We start from the raw sequence: 24,135 nt of genomic DNA on the forward strand, positions 1-24,135 counted from the left end.
AGCAACAAAACGTAAACTCACTCCCAGTTCTTGGATTCTATTAACATTCTCAATTAAAAACAAAACAGGGCTTCCCTGGTGGCGCAGTGGTTGACAGTCCGCCTGCCGATGCGGGGGACACGGGCTCGTGCCCCGGTCTGAGAGGATCCCACGTGCCGCAGAGCGGCTGGGCCCGTGAGCCATGGCTGCTGAGCCTGCGCGTCTGGAGCCTGTGCTCCGCAACAGGAGAGGCCGCAACAGTGAGAGGCCCACGTACCGCAAAAAAAAAAAAAAAAAAAAAAAAAACAAAAAACAAAGCTAGAACTCTTTAGAGAAATGTCTGATTTAAGGACTGGGGCAGAAATGAGAGGAGAGAGAGAGAGAGGAAAGAGAGAGAGGGAGAGAAAGAGATCAAAGCATCGTGTAGTTCCAGAAAGTAAGACTGTGTTCATAACAAAATAAATCCATGACAGCAGAAGTATGTCAAAAAACACAAGAGCCAACTGAGAGGAGCTCCCAATGGCCAAAGCTGAAACAGTTTGAGCAATGAAATCAATAACATAGTTTGACTCTAACCCAAAATATAAAAATGAATATTCATGCTTTGTGTCTTAGCTTGAGATGTTCTAACAGGATATCATAGACTGTGTGTCTTAAACAATAGACATTGATTTTCTCACTGTTTTGGAGACTGGAAGTTCAAGATCAGGGTGCCAGCACAGTTGAGATCAGGTGAGGGGCCATCCTCCAGGTTGCAGATGACCAACTTCTCATTCTACCTTCACATAGTAGAGAGAGAGGAGAAGCAAGCTTCTCCGGGACTTTAGTAAGGGTGCTAATCCCATTCATGTGGGATCCACCCTTCTGATTTTCCTCTTTTCACCTCCCAAAGGCCCCACCAGCTACTACCATCACATTGGAGGATAGAGTTTCAACATATGAATTTGAGAAGGACACAAACATTCAGAAGTTGATACTGATATACATAAATGATTTTTTTTAATTTGAAGTAGAGTTGATTTACAATGCTGTGCCAATCTCTGCTGTACAGCAAAGGGACTCAGTTTTACACATAGAGACATTCTTTTTTTAAACATTCTTTTCCATTATGGTTTATCGCAGGAGATTAAGTATAGTTCCCTGTGCTCTACAGTAGCACCTTATTGTTTACCCATTCTAAATGTAGTATTTCGCATCTACTAGCCCCAAACTCCCAGTGCGTCCCATAAATGATTGAATAAATAGATATATGTGGGAGAAGAGATGAATAACCTTTGTGGAAGAATCCCAATTATTAATGTGGATACTTTGTCTCAAGAAGGTGGATCATGACTCCCCATTACTTAAGTGTTGGCTGTGCATTGCTACTTCCTCTCAAGAGTACAGGGCAGAGAGGAGGGAAAAGGCAGTGATTTTGTGGCAGAGAATCCTGATAAATATTACTTTAGCCAAATGATCAATACCAGTAGTGACCAGTTGTGTTGATAGTATGTGCCTTTGATAAGCTGTGAGGAGAATGGTCCTTGACCTTTGAGACCTTCATCACAAAACACATGACCTCAGCCTGATCATGAGCAAAGCATCAGACAAATCCCTATTGGGGGACCTTCTACAAAATACTTAACCAGTAGGCCTCCAAACTGTCATCAGAACAAGGGGAGTCTGAGGAACTATCACAGCCAAAAGGAGCTTGAGGAGACATGATGACTAAATGTGATGCCGGGTCCTGCATGGGATCCTGGATCAGAAACATTTTTGATGTCTGTGCTAGAGACTTAAAGTGTGTGTGTTTCAGGGAGTGAGGGGGGTTTCAGGGTCTGTGGACTGTGCACTGGAAAATAAAAATAACGCTGTGTTAAAGGAATTGAGCTCAATAGGCATTTATTTTTAAAAATTTCATGTCTATTGGTTATTACAGAGCTCTTGATTTATCAAAACTTGTATTCATTTTTTACCCTTATCATTGTTATGAAAACCACAGTCCTAGACATCCTGGCTTTGCTCTTCCATACTGTGAATAATTTATACGTTGTTAAGTCAAAGGAGCTTGTCTTTATGTTTTGACCTTTTAACTCTACCTCTGGTTCCTTTCTGACTAAAGATAAAGAGGAAAAGTTTGAGTAATATAAAAGTATATTTAAATAGCCTCCTTTCAGATCTCCTTCACCTAAAGCTTTATTTTCATGCCAGTAGTAAGGGCGATCTCTGCCCTTACACACAGTCTCAAATACCAAGAGTTCCACTCAGAGAGCGAGGGTAAGTCATGCTGGCAATGTCATTTAGTTATTTATCATTTACTAAGTATTAGAGCTGCATTTTCTATTTTCATCCAATCAATTTTAGTAAAAAGATGTAGTTCTCTTAAAACATTTGTCAAGGGACTTCCCTGGTGGCACAGTGATTAAGAATCTGCCTGCCAAAGCAGAGGACATGGGTTCAATCCCTGGTCCAGGAAGATTCCCACATGCCATGAAGCAACTAAGCCCCTGTGCCACAACTACTGAGCCTGCTGCTAGAACCCACAAGCCACAATTACTGAGCATGTGTACCTTAACTACTGAAGCCCTCACACTTAAAGCCTGTGCTCCTCAACAAGAGAAGCCACTGCAATGAGAAGCCCGGCACTGCAACAAAGAGTATCCCCCCACTCACCGCAACTAGAGAAAGCCCGAGTGCAGCAATGAAGACCCAACACAGCCAAAAATAAATAAATTAAAAAAATAAAATTAAATTAAAAAAAACAAACATTTGTCAAGTCCTTACTGTGTGTCAGGCTCTGTAGAACCAGGGAATTTAGAGATGATTAGCCTTTCTTTAAGGGAGTCACTGCAGGTGCATTACAGATGTATCCTGGCAGCTGTGTAACTGAGCAAAGCTACACATGGGGCCCAAGGTGAGGAAGGACAGACCATAAGGCAAATGTGCCTGTGAGCCCAAGTGACAGGTGGGACTTATGACACAGTAGGGATTTGGACTTGATCCTATTGACACCACTGTCAGAAGCTGGATGGATGCAAACCTGTGTGTGACCTCCTCAGAGTTTTACTTAATGATAGCACTGTGGTGGTGGAGTGAAGATGGGATTTGCTTTCTCCCGTTGGAGTCAGCAAGAGGAGATAAGAATCAGGGAAATCAGTTAAAAGGTCACTTCTGTGGCCAAGAACATGGTGAAGATCAGCCCTAAGACAGAGGGCAGGGAAAACACAGAAGTCTTAGGTGTTTATGAGGTAACATCACCAGTTCTTGGTTATCAGAGGAAAGGCTGAAAATGAAGACGAGAGTATGAATCCCAGGTTGCTGGCAAAGGAGATGAGGATGGTGCTGGGTGGGTGGTGATGTCATCCGCCACCAGGAGGAGGACCACATGGGCCCATGGGAGGAGGAGGATGAGCTCGGCTTGGTTCTTAGTTGAACTAAGATGAACTTGAGAGACCAGTATGGGGGAGGGGATGTGATTGCATACCGCTATGTAGTCATGTTTGAATCTATTAGACAGTACATATTTATTAAAATTTGAGGAAAATGTAAGATGGCATGAAAATGACAACTTATAGATTCAGCAGAAACTGGATGGCTGAGAACTAGAGTGAGTGACTTGAGAAGTATCACCAGCCACAGTGTTTGTGGACGTCAGGCTGGGTGCATTTGTTCTGGGGGCTCAGATCCAGGCTATGACACCCTAAGACAGAAACTCATCCCTCTGCATCTAGTTTACTGTGTGTAATTGTACTTTATGGAAATCTTCAAATATACATATATGTCTAAAAAACTTATAGATATGCCAACATATAAAACCGTACAGTGGAATACTACTCAGCTGTAAAAAAGAACAAACTTTTGCCATTTGTGGCAACATGAGTGGACTTAGAGGACATTATGCTAATTAAAATAAGTCAGACAGACAAATACTGTATGATATCACCTATATGTGGAATCTAAAAAATACAACAACCCAGTGAATATAACCAAAAAGAAGCAGACTCACAGATACAGAGAACAAACTAGTGATTGCCAGTGGGGGAGTGAGAGACACAAAGTATTGGGTGTAAGACAAGCTCAAGGATATATTTTACAAAATGAAGAATATAGCCAATATTTTGTAATAACTATAAATTAAAAACAACCTTAAAAGTTACATAAAATAATAAATAAACAAACAACATCACAGGAAAAAAAACAAAACAAAACTGTAGCAGTACTTTTCTTTTTAAAAAGAAGTGATAACTGAGGAGTCCCCCAGCTCCAATAAAGGAAGTTTATTTTGGTGGAACAGATGATTCCTACTTAAATGAACTCTCATTTCAGTCCCTTGCAATTCTCCCATGAACTTGACACACTATCAACCTAAACCTAAAATAAAATTTGCCATGTGTTTGTTTGCTGGGATGTGATTTCCTTGCAATATCTTTGTTCCATTCAAAGAATATTGATTCCCTCATATATTTCAACAACTACATGATGCAGTGTTCACCTGTTACAAAGCAGGATTGTCCGTCCACATGGTCACAGGCATAAGTTTGCTTAATGTTGAGGTTATCGATTTTTTTTAAATCAGAGAAGCCTGAAGAGTTTATCAAGGATATTCATTTAAAGTAGTGTTGGTTTATCGATGCCACTATTTCCATTTGTTTCCACCAAGCCCTGAAGAGTGAGGTCAGTAGCATCTTCTATTTCACACTTGTTCTAAACAGTCATAGAAAACCACAAACGGCTTGATACTATCTCCCCATGACCTTTCAGAATCCAGCCCAGCCACTTGACATGTCACTTGGATGAACCACAGAAGGCCTGCAGAAGGACAACTAACAATCTCACACAGACCTTGAAGTAATCAGTCTTCTTTTAAACAAGGCTCTATTTTATTTTCAGGTTACATAAAAAAGAATGCAAGAAACTTGCTGAAGCAATTTAAAAAAGAAGAGCAGAGAGAAACCAAGCACCAGAATCACAGGCTTCAGGCACCAGAAGTCAGGTATCCCCAGGTCCCATTTTCTAGGAAGAGGTTTGAATATTAGGATTACAGATGACTTATTTTCTATTACTGTAGGGTTTTAAAATTTCATTTAAGAATTAAGTCATATTTTGGAGTGAATAAAATAAAATAAAGGAAAAAATCAATACAACAAAAATATTTCTAGAATCCATCTTCTTTCTTTCTGGTTGACACTGAGCTCTTTTATTTTTTATTTTTTTTTTTTTTGCAGTACGCGGGCCTCTCACTGCTGTGGCCTCCCCCGTTGCGGAGCACAGGCCCCGGGTGTGCAGGCTCAACGACCATGGCTCACGGGCCCAGTCACTTGGCGGCATGCAGGATCCTCCCGGACCGGGGCACAAACCCGTGTCCCCTGCATCGGCAGCTGGACTCTCAACCACTGTGCCACCAGGGAAGCCTTGAGCTCCCCTTTTTTTTAGAAACTTCTCTGATCTTTGTTCAGATTTATCCTCCCCTCTTTTGCTCTCTCCCCACCTCTACCCTGAAAAAAAAAACAAAGCAGAAAATTATCTTCTTAGAAAATATATATTTCTATTTGATAATCAGCTCAAAATTCACCTTTAAAGTGAAATAAGAAATACACACAGTTAGGTGCTGTTATAGGTTGAATTGTGTTCCCTCTAAAATTTATGTTGAAAACCTAATGCGTGTACCTTAGAATGTGACCTTATTTGGAGGTAGGGTTTTTGAAGATATAATTAATTAAAATGAGGTCATTAGGGTAAGTCAGTCCTAATCTTCTGTAATTGGTATCCTTTTAAAAAGAGGAAATTTGTTCACAGACATGCATGCACACAGACAGGACACCAGGTGAAGATGGAGGGAGAGATCTGGGTGACACATATACACACCAAGGAACACACCAAAGTTTGCCAGTGAACCACCAGAAGCTAGGCTTCCAGTTCAAGGACTTTGCATTTCTCATTTCTTCCCCATCTTCCAGTGTCTAATCCCGCATCTGTTACACTTAAGTGATCCATAATTATTTGTTAAGTTATGTGATTCTTTGGAAACATTTGGGGTATTCCATCTCTAGAATATTCTTAGAATGCATAAGAATGTTCTTTCCATGTAGCTTTCTAGTATTCATGCTCTGCTCTGTTAGATCAGGAATCACCTGTACTGCTAATCCTCGCCTAAATATCCACAGGCTTTGGAAATTTTGCAGTCAAACATTGCCATCCCAAATTTTTATCCTCCAGTATCTTGTATAACACACGGCAAAGAGTGAGTTCTCAACAACTGTGAAGAATGAGTCTTCCTTTTTTTATGTTTGTCACTTGCATCTCCTTTATTCATCGATTGGTATTATATATCTGTGCATAAATATTATGTATTTTTCATAGTCTAAGTCCCTTGGTGAGACATGCCATTGTTTTGCAGATACTTACGCCTCAGTATTCTATATTTTCTAGTTTATTTTGAGCTCAAATAGAAGAGCTTCTGTAAAAGCCAAATAAGCATCTATCAAATAGACCCTTCACATATAATGACTACAATCTCTAGATTAAAAAAAAAAAAAAAAAAACTACTTGAGTGAACAAAACAGTTGAATATGGAGCAGGATAAATACATGGAAGGAGAGACTGTTAAGAATAACTGCTATTTAATAGTTTTTGTTTGAGGACAGGCTATATTCAATGTAGTATTTTGTGGCTAAAATCCTCATAGGAAATATGCAACTTCTCTACATAGAAAAACCAGATGAATCAGTGATTGGCTTCAAGCCAAAGAATATGGCCTAAAAAGAATACATTTTGAATAATTACTCTGTTTTCCAAATTTATCCTGAAGCTACAGAAACTAAGACATTATGATATTGATGTAAGCAGAGTCATATAGTGTCAATATACTTTAATGGGACAGAATTGAGAATACAGAAGCAGACACACTCATGTATGTCCGGTTGATTTCCAACAAACTTATCAAGACAACTCAATGAGTAACAGAGGGCTTTCTCAGGAGATGATTCTTAAAATGATTATTCATATAGAAAAAAAAAAATACTGAACCTTACCACACAAGATACTGCAAGATCAAATGGATGGAGTCAATGAGATGGAATATATAAAACTAAACATAACAACTAGAACTATAAGATTTTGAGGAGAAAAAAATAAGAGAAACCCTGTTTCAAGGAAGACAAAGATTTCCTAAACATTTCATAAACTGTAACACATTAAGAAAAACTAATATATTGGACTTTATCCAAATTTTAAAAACCCTGCATGTTCAAAGAACTATTAAGGGAAAGAAAAGTCTGTCCATGGGGAAATATTTACAAAATATAAATTAGATAAAATATCTTCACAATATATTTAAAAATCCTCACACCCTAATAGAAAAGGGAAAAACAAACCAATGAAAAATGAACAAATATTTGGACAGATACCTGTCCATTGAAGGCATACAGGGTAGACATGCAATTGAAAAGATGTTCCATATTATTTATCATCAGTGAAATACAAATTATGAATAAAGTATTTGTAACAGCCCCCAAATGTAAAAAAAATCATATGACCATCCAAAGGTAAATCAATAAACAAAATGTGGTATATTGATATCACAGGGTACTCCTCAACAATTAAAATAAAAAAGTTCTACTGAAAAATGCAACAAGATGATGCTCTTCAGAAGGTTTTCCTTGAACAAAATAAGGAACAAAAGAGTGCATACCATTTGTTTCCATTTATGTAAAATTCGGAAACAGAGAAAACTAATCTTCAATGCCAGAAAGCTGAATAGTAATGTTCTGGGCCTAGAAGTGGGCTTTAAGATTGGTTCCCAAGGGGAATACGAGAACTTTGGGGGTGATAGGAATTTCACTACCTGTTTATAGTTACCTTACATGAATGGACAATTTTCAAAACTCATCAAACTGTACACATAAAACGGGTGCAAAAATTACATGTCAATGTACCTGATTAAATTAAAAATGAAGAGTCAGTCATTTTCCATACACCAAACAGAGAGTTTCCAGAAGAGGCATGAGAATACCACTCTCTTGTCTTATTCCTGATGTTCCTGAAGACTGTTCCCAATAGACTGAGATAGAAAGCTGGAGAAACAAAGCTGGGAAAACGTTGGTCCCCTGACTGCCATTCCCTGGGGTCCTGGTTGGGTAGCAAACTTCCAGCCATCTCAACTTCACATTTCTGAGCACTGTCCTTGTCCCCCTAAGTAAAGCCAATGTGTTAGGGCACTGCTTTTGTAGAAGCCACCAGCATGACCTGCAGCAGGTGGTAAAACCAGCTGACTCAGACAGCTCTCCTGCTCAAGGACAATCAGCCCACTTCTTTTAGCACATTCACAAATATTCCTTTGGTATGATTATAATACCTGTAATGCACCCTTTATATCTGGCTACATATGCCTATGCACCCTGGACTTCTTCAGAAAACACGCATCCTGTAGGATTTATTCAAGGCAGAACAGAGACATTGACATAAATTTTAAAAAATATTTCATGGGAGGGACTGACAATTTTTAAATCTGTTTCATAGCATCCTATTCTTTTAATGTCTGTACAAAAACAATTGTTCATGTTCTGTCCTCATGGATGGATGTGTAGTGTCATGAGCTCTCCACTTGCTGGGCTAAGAGCTACAGCTACTATGTTGAGTAATAATACATGACAGACCCGTTCTTTTGTGGAATTTTGAACTTAAAAAAAGACAAACAAGGGCTTCCCTGGTGGTGCAGTGGTTGAGAGTCCACCTGCCGATGCAGGGGACACAGGTTCGTGCCCTGGTCCGGGAAGATCCCACATGCCTTGGAGCGGCTGGACCCGTGAGCCTGTGTGTCCGGAGCCTGTGCTCCGCAACGGGAAAGGCCACAAGAATGAGAGGCCCACGTACCACAAAATAAAATAAAATAAAAAAGATTAAACAAATGTTAAGTTAACGCACTGAAACAAAAACAAAGGTATGGTTGGCTGGGAAGGTAAGGGATTTTGTTGTCAAAATCTTTCTTACGCATATATTTTCAGTCTTGTAATGGTTGTTTATATTATTCCCTCCTACCTCACCTTTTCTTTGCTTTCTTGCAGAGTACTGTTTTCTTTATCATTTTGACCATATTTTTACCATTTCAGTCTTATCCTAGTTCTATGAGTGAGATAAAAATGCGTAACCCTATGTGCATAGTAACAAATGTAGCTATACCATTGTCTGTTATGTTATCTCCATTAAATTGGGAACAAAATAAATGAAACAAGGCAAAACAAAAAACAAACCCAAAATTCCCCTTTTAGTGACATTTAAGTGTTCTCCTTGCTATGTCTTGTCACATTTCTTGTCTTTTCATCCATCAGGGAAATCTTTTGGAAAGTACTGATTATTTCACTTTTTAAAGTCTTTTCCTTTTTATAACACATTACCTCAGGTAAGGATTTATTTTTTCACCCATAAACAGAAAGAGATTTGCCAATGACACAAAACCGCACTTCAGTGGATTATTCCCAGACTTTTCCAGTAGCTGCTATAATGGTCAACCTTCTTTCAGTTTTCTGAAAGTCCTTTCAAACCTGGTTTTACCAAACCCCTCCCGAAATGGGATTCCAAGTCCTTTCTTAGTGATGAGATTTATTTTTCTCATATTCATATTATTCATAATAAAGCAGCATTCTAGCCCTGAAGACTGTTCAAAGGAGAAAACTGACATCGAGGTACTACCTAACTAGAAACAAATTGATAAACTTCTGAAACACTCTTTGAAAATGAATGCCAGAGTCGTCGACTTCCAGAGCAGGTTTTACGCCTCCTGGTACCCCAGAAACTGCTGTCAAGCTCCATTTTATTCCATGTGTGGGCTGACAGTTCTAAAGGGAAAGTGTATCCTAATTCTTCCAAATAAATTAGATTTCAGCCAGTTTAAAATGAAAACACAGCCTCTGCTGAAGTTATAAACAGACCCTATTGAATAAAGGATCACCAGAGGCTCACAGTGCTATCTCTGGCAGAGGTTCAGAACTGGAAGACAGCAATACGTTCATCATGTCTTTGTAGTCCCAGTAATGTAAATTAATCAACAGCTAAATAGAATGTGAAAGTGGATTTCTTCCATCCAGAGCTCATCACAGTTTTCTACCAAAAAGAGCAAAGGAAAATAGAGGGAGGGAGGTAAGGATGGAGTGATGAAGAAAAGAGAGAGGAGAAGAGAAGAGAGGAAAGGAGAGGAGAATTTGAGGCAATAAAATATTCTAATTCAGATTTAAGACACAAAGGAAATAAACCTAAGATATTTTTAATAATTAAAATATTCATTTTGGAATGCTATCCAATCACACTATTTCTTGACGAACGCATATAAATTCTAACTCTTAATGTCTATATTTCAATGTATATAGGCATATGTTAGACGACTGGAATTTGGAAATATGTTAGAAAAATAAAAGAGAAACACATAATCCAGTAGGATGAGGGAATAAATTTAAATTTTAAGAAAATTAAGTTAGAATCAATTAAAAATATAAATAATAATGCAATGTGATGTTAGGCAAGAAAATAACATAAATAAAGGAGATCATAGTTAGAAAAATTGTATTTATTTGTACACAACATAATCCCATTGTAAACTCATCAAAAAAAAAACCAACTGTTCAAAATAATAATCAAGTATAGTGAGGTTCTGAGTATATAAGAGCAATATCAAAATATTGTATTTTTATATACAAGCAGTTAAAAATCCAAAAATAAACTGAGGAATACATTTCCATTTTCAATAACATTAAAATAATACTAAACTTGGGTAACAATTTTTAAAAGTGCAAAAACCTATACACTGAAAATTACAATATTTTGCTGAGAAAAATTAAAGAAGATCTCAATAATTGGAGAGGAATTCCATGTCAATAGATTGGAAGAATAATTATCATTAAGATGGGGGAGGGGTGAGATGGGGTATGGGATTCAGAGATACAAACTACTATGTATAAAATAAATAGGCAACAAGGGTATATTGTACCACACAGGGAAATATGGCCATGATTTTGTAATAATTTTAAATGGAGGATAAAATATGAAAATATTGAATCACTGTGTTGTAAACTGAAATTAATATAATATTATAAATTAACTGTACTTCAATAAAAAAAGAAAAGAAAATTGTATGGCAATTCTCAAATTAATTTGAAAAAATATTTTAATTGGAGAACTTTTGCTTACTGATTTCAAAATTTACTATAAAGCCATAATTATCAAGAGATTGTGGTACTGGCATAGGTTAGAAGTGTAGATGAAGGAAATGGAAATGAGAGTCCAGAAAAAAATTCATATATTACAATTTCTTTTTGACAAAACTGTCTTCAATGAGGACAAATATTTTCTTCAACAAGTTGTGCTGGGGCAGTTAAGTATCTACATGGGAAAAGGTGAACTTAAACCCTCACCTCACGTGCCACAAACAAATTAATTCAAAATGGATCATAGAGTTACATGTAAGAACTAAAATGAGGCTTTTAGAAGAAAACAAAGGACAAAAATCTTCAAGATTTTGGGTTAAAAAAAAACGTTCTGTAGACACAATATCAAAATCATGGTCCATAAAAGAAAAATAAATTGGACTGCATAAAAATTCAAAACTTTTTCTCTTCAAAAGATACCATTATGGGGCTTTCCTGGTGGCGCAGTGATTGGGAGTCCGCCTGCCGATGCAGGGGACACGGGTTCGTGCCCCAGTCCGGGAAGATCCCATATGCTGCGGAGCGGCTGAGCCCGTGAGCCATGGCCGCTGAGCCTGCGCATCGGGAGCCTGTGCTCCGCAACGGGAGAGGCCACAACAGTGAGAGGCCCGCGTACCACAAAAAAAAAAAAAAAGACACACACACACAAAAGATACCATTATAAAAGTTAAAAAAAACAAGCAACAGCCTTGGAGTAAATATTTTTAAAACCACTATCCATTAAAGGACTCATAACAAGAATTTACATAGAACACTTACAGTTCAATAATAATAAAACAATTTAATCAAATAGTAGGCAACACATATGAATAAACACATCAACAAAGAAGATATATGAATGCAAATTAAGACCACAATCAGATATTTCACTCCCATTAGAGTGGCTATAATAAATAAAAGAGATAATAATAAATGTTAATAAAGATATGGAGAATGGAAAACTTTCCATCAATGGTGGGAATGTAAATTAGTACAGCCACTTTGAAAAACAATTTGGCAGTTCCTCAAAAAGGTATGCATAGTATTACCCTACCATTCAACAACAGGATTTCTTGGTATTTACCCAAGAGAAATGAAATACATATTTCCAGTAAAGTCCTGCATGTGAATGTTTATAGCAGCATTATTTATAGTAGTCCATGGAACCAGTCTAAAGCACATCAATTGGTGAATGCATAGAAAAATTGTGATATATCCATACCAAAGGATATTATCCAGCTTTAAAAAGGAATGAACTACTAACACATGTTGTGTATGAATGAACCTGAAAAATAGTATTCTAAGTGAGAAAAGTCAGACATGAGAGCACACAGTGGATAATTCATTTATATTAACTGCTCAGGAAAGCCAAGTTTATAGGGACAGAAATTTAATTATCAGTTTCCTGTGGCTGGGTAGGAATGGGGATTAACTGTAAATGGGCAAGAGGGATCTTATTCAGGGGATAAAAATTTTCAGAACTGATTTATGGTGATGGTAGCACCACCTGGTAAAGTCACTGAAAGTCATTGGTTTGTACACTTGAATTTTATAATATGTATATGCACCTCAATAATGCTGTTAAAAAAAGAAGCAAGGTAACAAAAGTGATTTCTTCTTCTGATCAAAATGAAGTAGTAGAGACCATGCGTATCTTCCTGCCTGAAACAGAAAAAAAAAAAAAAAAGGACAAAATTTATGAAATGGTGCTTTGTTTTTTTTTGTTTTGTTTTGTTTTGTTTTGTTTTTAAGACACTGATCATCAGACAATAAAGACAGTAATCCCTGAGAGATGAGAAAAAACTGGAGCCCTAAAATTTCTCTCAAAAGCCTTGAGAGAATTTTCAGGCCAAGTCACAGGAAGGAAGAACTCAAAGCCTAGCAAACTTCCTGAGTTGTGAAAATAAAGCCAAGAGTATAAGACTCGGTGATCTATTGATACTTTGCTGGATGGAGTACTGTACAGGAGAGAGGGGCACAGAAAGAGAACTCTGGAAATCTGAAGAGGGTTACCCTTGAATACTCTTCTGAGTACTTATCTGTTCGTGTTTGTGGAAATTACACAGGACCAGGGAAAAGAGACACTAGAAAGGATTATAGACTAGTAACCTAGTTTATACAGGGCCAGTGATAGTGCCTGTTACCATCAACCAGATTGGAAACCCTCATGTTTCCTGGACAGTGGGTAGAATACACATAAAATTTATGCCTCAGTAGAGGGGAGTACTTAGCCTTAGACTGAGCATTGCTCCAATTTCACATAACAGATCTTAAAAGCAAGATGCCAAAGGTTCAGACTCTTGCCAAGTAATGTAAACGTGCTTGAGAATAAATCTCCAGAATATTTATAGGAATACCCAAAACAGCCAGCATCCAACAAGGTAAGACTCACAATGTCTGGCATCCAATCAAAGATTACCTGGCATGCAATGAAACAGGAAAATGTGAGCCATTACACGGAGAAAAATCAATCAATAAAAAGCCACATATAACTGACACAGCTGGAAAAACAATTTTCAGATGAAGACATTAAAACAGTTATTATAACTGTATCCCATGTATTCAAAAGTTAAGTAAAGACAAAGACAGGGACAATACAACAAAAGAGCAACATTGAATTTTAGAGATGAAAACTAAGATGTGTGAGATAAAATATATACCATCTGGGACTGATGGCAGATTAGATATTGCATAATAAAAGCTTAGTAAACTTGAAGACACGGCAAAAAACTATCACAGTTGAAAGAGTGAGACAAAATAAAAACAAACAGTATTAGTGTGTTGTGGTACTTCAAATGGCCTATTATATATTTAATTTAAGTGAGTGAAGGAAAAATATGTAAAATAATGATGGTTGAAAGTTTAAGAATTTGATGAAAATGATAAGCCCAAGGATCCAAGAAATCAACAAAAGCCAAGCACAAGAAATATGAAGAAAATTATGCCAAGACACATCATATTCGAATTTCTCAAAACCAACCATAACAAAACACATAAGGACAGCTGCAGAAAGGCAGGTTATATACAGAGGAATACAAATAAGGATGAAAATAGTTTTCTCATCAGAAATAGTGCAAATGAGAAGACAATAAACAATGTTTTTTGTATTACTGAGAGAAAACAAAAATAAATACAAAGTAAAACAAAAACCCTATAAACATAGAATTCTTTACCAGAAAAAAAAGATGCCTGAAAAATGTTCTCAAATATACAAAAGTTGAACTAAGAATCACCGACACATCTGCACTGAAAAAAAAAAAAAAAAAAGTAAAGGATGCTATTCAGACGAAAGGGAATGAAAGCAGACAGATTTATGGATAAAAACAAAAAAAATGGAGATCACTGGAAATAGTAATTACATGAGTAAATAAAAATACAAATTGGTATTCATAACATGTAAAGGGAAACCTGTGAAAAATAGCACAAAGGTCAGAGATGGGGACAAAGAAGCACACTATTGCAAGATTTTTTCTCTATTTGTGAAGTGTTACAATATCACTTGATGGTAAGTGGTCCTAAGTTAACACAACCACTGAAATAAGAAACCAGTGAGTTGTAGCTAATAAGCTGCAAAGGGAGCAACATGGAATCATATGGAAATACATCCAAAAAATAAGTCAGTTATCAGTTTTATTTGGTCATACACTGGAGGCTCTAGCCAGTGCAATAAAGCAAGAATAAAGATATATATATATATATATATATATATATATATATATATATATATATATATATATATATATAAAGTAGGACACCTTCAAGGTAGCAGAGGAGTAAGACATGGAGATCACCTTCCTCCCCACAAATACATCAAAACTACATCTACATGTGGAACAACTCCTATAGAACACCAACTGAACACTGGCACCTCAGACTTCCCAAAAGGCAAGAAACTCCCCACGTACCTGGGTAGGGCAAAAGAAAAAAGAAAAAAACAAGAGACAAAAGGATAGGGGTGGGACCTGCACATCTGGGAGGGAGTTGTGAAGGAGGAAAAGTTTCCACACGCTAGGAAGCTCCTTCACTGGCAGGGATGGGGGGTGGGCAAGGGGGAAGTTTCAGAGCCATGGAGGAAAGCACAGCAGCAGGGGTGCAGAGGACAATGCAGAGAGAGTCCTGCAGAGAGGATCAGTGGTGACCAGCATTCACCAGCCTGAGAGGCTTGTCTGCTCGCCCACTGGGATGGGTGGGGTCTGGGAGCTGAGTCTCAGGCTTCAGAGATCAGATACCAGAGACAGGACTGGGATTGGCTACATGAATACACCTTGAAGGGGACTAGTGCATCCCAGCTAGCTAGGAGGAAGTCTGGAAAAAAGTCTGGAACTGCCTAAGAGGTAAGAGACCATTGTTTTGGGGTCCACAAGGAGAGGGGATTCAGAGCACCGCCTAAATGAGCTGCAAAGACAGGCATGAGCCATGGTTATCAGCACAGACACCAGAGATGGGCATGGAATGCTAAGGCTGCTGCTGCAGCCACCAAGAAGCCTGTGAGCAAACACAGGTCAGTATTGACACCTGCCCTCCCGGAAGCCTGTACAGCCCACCACTGCCAGGGTCCTGTGATCCAGGAACAACTTCCCCAGGAGAACCCATGGCGTGCATTAGGCTGGTGCAACGTCACTCAGGCCTCTGCCACTGCAGGCTCACTCCACATACCATATCCCTCCATCCAACCTGCCTGAGTGAGCCACAGCCACCTAATCAGCTGCTACTTTAACCCCGTCCTGTCTGAGCAAAGAACAGATGCCCTTAGATGACCTACATGCAGAGGAAAGGCCAAATCCAAAGATGACCCCCAGTAGCTGTGTGAACAAAGAAGAGAAAGGGAAATTTCTCCCAGCAGCCTCAGGAGCAGTGGATTAAATCTCCACAATCAACTTGATGTACACTGCATCTGTGGAATAACTGAACAGACAAAAAGTCATCCAAAAATTGAGACAGTTAACTTTGGGAGCAAACCCTTGGGGTTTGCTTTCTGAATCTAATTTGTTTCTGTTTTTATGTTTATCTTAGTTTAGTATTTAGAGCTATTTATACTTGGTAGATTAGTTTATTGATTTGGTTGCTCTCTTCCTTTTTTAATTTTATATATACATATATTTTTTCCTTTTTCTCTTTTTGTGAGTGTGTATGTGTATGCTTCTTTGTGTGATTTTGTCTGCATAGCTATGCTTTTGCCATTTGTCCTAGGGCTCTGACTGTCCGTTTTGCTTTGTTTTGTTTTTAGTATAGTTTTTAATGCTTGTTATCATGGTGGGTGTGTTGTTTTTGGTTTGGTTGCTCTCTTCTTTCTTTCTCCCCTTTTTTATTAGTTTTTAATTCTTTTTCATTTATAATATTTTTTCTATTTTAATAACATTTTATTTTTCTTTCTTTCTTTCTTTCTTTCTTTCTTCCTTCCTTCCTTCCTTCCTTCCTTCCTTTCTTTCATTCTTTTTCTCTCTTTTCTTCTGAGCTGTGTGGCTGACAGGGTCTTGGTGCTCTGGACGGGTTTCAGGCCTGAGCATGTGAGGTGGAAGAGCCCACTTCAGGACATTCGTCCACCAGAGACCTCCCAGCCCCATGTAATATCAAGTGGCAAAAGCTCTCCCAGAGAGCTCCATCTTAACACTTAGAGCCAGCTCCACTCAACGACCAGCAAGATACAGTGCTGGACACCCTATGCCCAAAAGCTAGCAAGATAGAAGCACAAACCCACCCATTAGCAGAGAGGCTGCCTAAAATCATAATAAGTTCAGAAACACCCCAAAACACACCAGTGGACATGGTCCTGCCCACCAGAGAGACAAGATCCAGTATCATTCACCAGAACACAGGCACCAGTCCCCTACACCAGGAAACCTACACAACCCACTGAACCAACCTTACCCATTAGGAGCAGACATCAAAAACTACAGAAACTACAAACCTGCAGCCTGAGAAACAGAGATCCCAAACACAGTAAGTTAAACAAAATAAGAAGACAGAGAAATACACAGCAGATGAAGGAGCAAGGTAAAAACCCACCAGACCAAACAAATGAAGAGGAAATAGGAAGTTTACCTGAAAAAGAATTCAGAGTAATGATAGTAAAGATGATCGATAATCTTGGAAATATAATGGAGAAAATACAAGAAACGTTTAAAAAGGACCTAGAAGAACTAAAGAGCAAACAATGATGAAAAACACAATTAATGAAATTAAAAATTCTAGAGAAGGAATCAATAGCAGGATAACTGAGGTAGAAGAACGGATAAGTGACCAGGAAGATAAAATAGTGGAAATAACTCTTCCAGAGCAGAATAAAGAAAAAATACTGAAAATAATTGAGGACAATCTCAGACACATCTGGGACAACATTAAATGCACCAACATTTGAATTACAGATGTCCCAGAAGAAGAAGAGAAAAAAAGGGACTGAGGAAATATTTGAAGTGATTATAGTTGAAAACTTCCCTAATATGATTAAGGAAATAGTAAATCAAGACCAGGAAGCACAGAGAGTCCCATACAGGATAAATCCAAGGAGAAACACGCCAAGACACGTATTAATCAAACTATCAAAAACTAAATACAAGGAAAAAATATTACAAGCAGCAAGGGAAAAGCAACTAACAACATGCAAGAGAATCCCTGTAAGGTTAACAGCTGATCTTTCAGCAGACACTCTGCAAGGCAGAAGAGAGTGTCAGGACATATTTAAAGTAATGAAAGGGACAAACCTACAACCAAGATTACTCTACCCAGCGAGGATCTCATTCAGATTTGACAGAGAAATTAAAACCTTTACAGAGAAGCAAAAGATAAGAGAATCCAGCACCACCAAACCAGTTTTACAACAAATGGTAAAGGAACTTTTCTAGGCAGGAAACACAAGAGAAGGAAAAGACTTACAATAAAAACCCAAAACAATTAAGAAAATGGTAATATAGAACATACACATCAATAACTACCTTAAATGTAAATGGATTAAATGCTTGAATCAAAAGATATAGAGTGGCTGAATGGATACAAAAACAAGATCCATACATATTCTGTCTACAAAAGACCCACTTCAGACCTAGGGACACATATAAACTGAAAGTGATGGGATGGAAAAAGTTATTCCATGAAAATGAAAATCAAAAGAAAGCTGGAGTAGTAATACTCATATCAGATTAAATAGACTTTAAAATAAAGAATATTACAAGAGACAAGGAAGGACACTACATAATGATCAAGGGATCAATCTAAGATGAAGATATAACAATTATAAGTATATATGCACCCAACATAGGAGCACCTCAATACATAAGGCAACTGCTAACATCTATAAAAGAGGAAATCAACAGTAACACAATTATAGTGGGGAAATTTAACACCTCACTTACAGCAATGGACAGATCATCCAAAATGAACATTAAACAGGAAACACAAGCTTTAAATGACACAATAGACCACAGAGATTTAGTTGATACTTATAGGACATTCCATTCAAATAAAAAAGATTACACTTTCTTCTCAAGTGCACATGGAACATTCTCCAGGAGAGATCACATCTTGTGTCACAAATCAAACCTCAGTAAACTTAAGAAAATTGAAATCCTATCAAGGATCTTTTCTGACCACAGTGCTGTGACATTAGAAATCAATTACAGGGAAAAAATGTAAAGTACACAAACATATGGAGGCTAAACAATATGCTACTAAATAACCAAGAGAGATCACTGAAGACATCAAAGAGGAAATCAAAAAAATATGTAGAGACAAATTAAATGAAAACCTGATGATCCAAAACCTATGGGATGCAGCAAAAGCAGTTCTAAGAGGGAAGATTATAGCAATACAATCCTACCTCAATAAACAAGAAACATCTCAAATCAACAACCTAACCTTACATCTAAAGCAGTTAGAGAAAGAAGAAGAAAAAAAAACCCAAAGTTAGCAGAAAGCAAGATCATAAATATCAGATTAGAAATAAATGAAAAAGAAATGAAGGAAACAGTTATAAAGATCAATAAAACTAAAAGATGGTTCTTTGAGAAGTTAAACAAAATTGATAAAGCTTTAGCCAGACTCCTCAAGAAAAAGAGGGAGAGGACTCAAATCAATAAAATTAGAAATCAACAAAATTAGATATGAAAAAGGAAAAGTTACAACAGACACTGCAGAAATACAAAGCATCATAGGAGACTACTACAAGCAACTCTATGCCAATAAAATGGACATCCTGGAAGAAATGGACAAATTCTTAGAAAGGTATAACTTTCAAAGACTGAATCAGGAAGAAATAGAAAATATGAACAGATGAATCACAAATAATGAAATTGAAACCATGATTTAAAATCTTCCAACAAACAAAAGTCGAGGACCAGATGGCTTCACAGGTGAATTTTTTCAAACATTTAGAGAAGCGCTAACACCCATCCTTCTCAAATTCTACCAAAAAATTGAAAAGGAAAGAGCACACCCAAACTTATCCTACAAGGCCACCATTACCCTAATACCAAAAGCAGACAGAGATACTACAAAAAAAGAAAATTACAGACCAATATCACAGATGAACATAGATGTAAAAATCCTCAACAAAATACTAGCAAACATAATCCAACAGCACATTAAAAGGATCATACACCATGCTCAAGCGGGGTTTATCCCAGGAATGCAAGGATTCTTCAATATACAGAAATCAATCAATGTGATAAACCATATTAAGAATTTGAAGGAGAAAAAAACATATGATCATCTCAAAAGATGCAGAAAAAGCCTTTGACATAATTCAATACCCATCTATGATAAAAAACCCTCCAGAAAGTAGGCATAGAGGGAACTTACCTCAACATAATAAAGGCCATATATGACAAACCCACAGCCAACATGGTTTTCAATGGTGAAAAACTGAAACCACTTCCACTAAGGTCAGGAATAAGACGAGGTTTATCACTATCACCACTATTATTCAACTTAGTTTTGGAAGTTTTAGCCACAGCAATCAGAGAAGAAAAATAAATAAAAGGAATCCAAATTGGAAGAGAAGAAGTAAGACAGTCACTGTTTGCAGTTAATATGTTACTATACACAGAGAATCCTAAAGATGTTACCAGAAAACTACTAGAGCTAATCAATGAACTTGGTAAAGTAGCAGGATACAAAATTAATGCACAGAAATCTCCTGCATTCCTATACACTAGTGATGAAAATTCTGAAAGAGAAATTAAGGAAACACTCTCATTTCTATTGCAATAAAAAGAATAAAATACCCAGGAATAAACTTACCTAAGGAGACAAAAGTCCTGTATGAAGAAAAATATAAGACCCTGATGAAAGAAATTAAAGATGTTACAAACAGATGGAGAGATATACCATGTTTGGGGTTGGAAGAAGCAACATTGTGAAAATGACTATACTACCCAAAGCAATCTAAAGATTCAATGCAATCCCTGTCAAACTACCAATGACATTTTTCACAGAACTAGAAGAAAAAAAAATTCACAATTTGTATGGAAACAAAAAAATATCCCTAATTGCCAAAGCAATCTTGAGAAAGAAAAAAGGAGCTGGAGGAATCAGGCTCCTTGACTTCAGACTATGCTACAAAGCTATGGTGATCAAGACATTATTCTACTGGCACAAAAACAGAAATATAGGTCAATGGAACAGGATAGAAAGCCCAGAGATAAACCCACACACATATGGGCACCTTATGTTTGATAAAGGAGGCAAGAATATACGATGGAGAAAAGGGAGTCTCTTTGACAAGTGGTGCTGGGAAAACTAGACAGCTACATGTTAAAGAATGAAATTAGAACACTCCCTACACTATACACAATAAACTCAAAATAGACTCAAGACCTAAATGTAAGGCCATACACTATAAAACTTTTAGAGGAAAACATAGGCAGAACACTCTATGATATAAATCACAGCATGATATTTTTTGACCCACCTCCTAGAGAAATAGAAATAAAAAAAAAAATAAACAAATAGGACCTAAGGAAACTTAAAAGTTTTTGCACAACAGAGGAAACTATAAACAAGACGAAAAGATAACCCTCAAAATAGGAGAAAATAGTTGCAAATGAAGCAACTGACAAAGGATTAATCTCCAAAATTTACAAGCAGCTCATATAGCTCAGTATCAAAAAAGACAAACAACCCAATCCAAACAACCCAAAAATGGGCAGAAGACATAAATAGGCATTTCTCCAAAGTAGATATAAGATGGCCAAGAAACAAATGAAAGCATGCTCAACATCACTAATCATTAGAGAAATGCAAATCAAAACTACAATGAGATATCACCTCAGACTGGTCAGAATGGCAATCATCAAAAAAATATCTACAAACAATAAATGCTGCAGAGGGTTTGGTGAAAAGGGAACCCTGTTGCACTGTTGGTGAGAATGTAAATTGATACAGCCACTATGGAGAACAGTATGGAGGTTCCTTAAAAAACTAAAAATAGAACTACCATACGACCCAGCAATCCCACTACTGGGTGTATACCCTGAGGAAACCATAACTCAAAAACAGTCATGTACCACAATGTTCATTGTAGCTCTATTTACAATAACCAGGACATGGAAGCAACCTAACTGTCCATCGACAGATGAATGGATAAAGATGTGGCACATATATACAGTGGAATATTACTCAGCCATAAGAAGAAACGAAATTGAGTTATTTGTAGTGAGGTGGATGGACGTAGAGACTGTCATATAGTGTGAAGTAAGTCAGAATGTGAAAAACAAATACCATATGCTAACACATATATATGGAATCTAAAAAAAAACAATTTTTAAAAAGTGGTTCTGAAGAACCTAGGGGCAGGACTGGAATAAGATGCAGACATAGAGAATGGACTTGAGGACACTTAGAGGGGGAAGGGTAAGCTGGGATGAAGTGAGAGAGTGGCATGGACATATACATACTACCAAATGTAAAATAGATAGCTAGTGGGAAGCAGCTGCATAGCACAGGGAGATCAACTCAGCGATTTGTGTCCACCTAGAGGGGTGGGATAGGGAGGGTGGGAGGGAGACACAGGAGGAAGGAGATATGGGTATGTATGTATGTATATAGCTGGTTCACTTTGTTATAAAGCAGAAACTAACATACCATTGTAAAGCAATTATTCTCCAATAAAGATGTTAATAAATAACTAAATAAATGTTCTTACCATTAAAAAAAATAAATAAGTTTAGGATGAAGCAAAACTGTCTTTACTTACAAACAGCACCATCACTTGTGTAAAACATCTGATGGAATCTACAAGAAAACATGCTAAGTCTAACAAGTAAGTTTGGAAGAGCTGTAGGAGATAAGATGAATATATTTCAAAGATCAGTTTCATTTCTTCTAGTGTTGAACGATCACAAATTCAAATCAGCAATATGACATACAATATCAACAACACATATGAAATACTTAGGATATGTGCAAGACCTCTACACTAAAAATTACAGAAATTTGTGGAGGGTAATTAAAAAGACTATACAAAATAAAAAACGAGATATAATATTTCTCAGATGTAAATTTTCCCCAAATTAATCTTACATTTCATAAAATCTGCATATTTTTATAGAAATTGACAAACTGATTCTGAAATTAATATGGAAAATGCCAAAGCCTTAGTTTTAGCAAGAGTAAAAAATAAAGATAACATCTAACTTCACAATTTATTATAAAGGAACAGTAATCACAATGTGATAATGATCTATATAGATAAAAAGATCCATGGAACAAAATAAGTAATACATAAATAAACCCAAACTATGTATGGTTAAATGATATTTAACAGAAGAGCAAAAATAATTCAATGGAGAGAGTACAACCATTTTAACAAGTGCTGGAAATTTTAGCTATCCATGTACACTTACACACACACACACACACACACACACACACACACACACACACAAAATGAAACGCAGACCACACCATGCACCATGTACAACAACTAATTCAACTGTATTATAGACCTAAATGTAAAATCTAAAATTCTAAAACTTTCAGAAGAAAACACAGGACAAAAACCTCTGTGACCTAGGATTTGGCAAAATTTCTTATTTCAAACACCAAATACATGATCCATAAAAGAGCACATTCATAAATTGGATTTCATAAAAGTTTTAAATGTTGAATTTTAGGAAAATACTATTAAGAGAATTAAAGTCATGGCTCATACTTGGAGACTATATTTGCAAATCATATATCTGATAGAGAATCTGTATCTAGAATATCTGAAGAACTCTCAAAACTCAACATTTGGGGAAAAAAAACAGTTGAAAATTAGTAAATGATTTGAACATTTCATCAGAGAAGATATACAGATAGCAAGTAAGTACACAAAATAATCCTGAACATTATCAATCATTATGTTAATACAAATTAAAACCACAGTGAGATATCATTACCCACACATTCGAATGGCTCAGAGTAGCCTTATAAGTTTTGGGTGGGTATGTGGAGGAACTGGAACTCTCATGAACTGCCGGTGGGAATGTGAAATGTACATTGACTTTGGCAAACGGTTTGGCAGTTTGCTAAAAAATTAATCATATACCTAACATATGAACAAGTACTTCTACTCCTAAATATTTATCTAAGACAAAAATGCATACATCTACATGATGACTTCTACATGAATGTTCACAGCAGCTTAATTTAATAACCCCAAACTGGAAACATCTCAAATGTACCTCAACAGGAGAATGGATAAACAAATTCTGGTATATTTATGTCACAGAATAGTACTAACTTAGTAATGCATAAGGATGCCATGTTACAGCATGAATGGATTTCACACACACAAAAATTGCTGAGTGAACGAAGCTAGAGAAATAAGTATGAATGCCATATGATTCCATCTATATGAAATTCTAGGAAATGCAAACTAATTTAAAGTGACAGAAGGATATCAGTGGTTTCCTGGGGTCAGGAGGAGGGTTTTGGGCAAGGGGAAGCAGGAGAGAGAGATAAGAAAGAGGCATGAGGAATTTCTGTTGATGATGGAAATGTTTATAACTCTTGATTGTTATGATAT

This window comes from Phocoena phocoena, chromosome 3 (genome assembly GCF_963924675.1).
Source record: "Phocoena phocoena chromosome 3, mPhoPho1.1, whole genome shotgun sequence".
Classification (NCBI taxonomy): Eukaryota; Metazoa; Chordata; class Mammalia; order Artiodactyla; family Phocoenidae; genus Phocoena; species Phocoena phocoena.